This window comes from Dromiciops gliroides, chromosome 1 (assembly GCF_019393635.1).
Source record: "Dromiciops gliroides isolate mDroGli1 chromosome 1, mDroGli1.pri, whole genome shotgun sequence".
NCBI lineage: Eukaryota > Metazoa > Chordata > Mammalia > Microbiotheria > Microbiotheriidae > Dromiciops > Dromiciops gliroides.
Genome location: NC_057861.1, coordinates 456131356 through 456132267, shown reverse-complemented (window position 1 = coordinate 456132267; position 912 = coordinate 456131356).

Here is a 912-nt window from a genome sequence, read left to right as displayed (position 1 = left end):
ACAGAGCTCTGTGGAAAAAATGATAACATATGGTCTCTGCCCTTGAGGTTAGTGGACAACCCAGAAATAATGATCGCTATTTAAAATTTTATCGAGGAAAAAAGTGAGAAGTGAGAATTACTTTGAGATTGTCAAGTTTAGAAATGGTAGCAGAGAGCCCAGACAAAGCTTTATACCTATGTGATAGATGTAGAGATAAGCCTAATTAATTAAATACTGCATGTTGTTAAGAAAAAAGACACCTAAAATACATTATGGATGAAATAAGCCAAAGAGAGGGTGAAATAAATGAAATCATTTTGGAAATATGGCTCTTATATAAAAACACCCAGAACTAAGATAATGAATAAGAGGATATAAAAGCTAGAATGGGATAGAAAGTTTGGAAACATGTCTGCAGAAAGAAAATCAAATTTACTCAAAGAATACCTTTTTTTTCTAAGAAGCAAACATGCTTCCATTCAGACTCATTCAAGGAACATTCCTATAGAGGATAAATTTGACTATTAAGCTGGAATATCCATTGGCATATTTGTAGCTGCCTTTGCCAAGCATGTAGCTTTTGTGATACTCAAGGAAGAAGAGAGCTCCCTAGTGTAATTTTCCTTATGTAGGCCTTTCTCGGAAACCACTACCAAAGAATCCAACTACTTTTTTGCTTTTGTTTCCCCCCCCACCACTCCTACAAAGCTAAACAGTTAAAGACAGGCCGTGGAAATTCCAGTGATTCCCACCTCAGCTTTCCATATTATTATTATTTTAACTCATAAATTGTCAGTGACTTTCAAATCACCAGTGATACTAGTGGGACTAACAGACATAAAAACCTGGGTTGGAGGGCTGGTGACCTAAACAAATTGCAGCCATTCTATGAACTGAAGAAATCAAAACCGTGCATTTATTTTTGGCTGC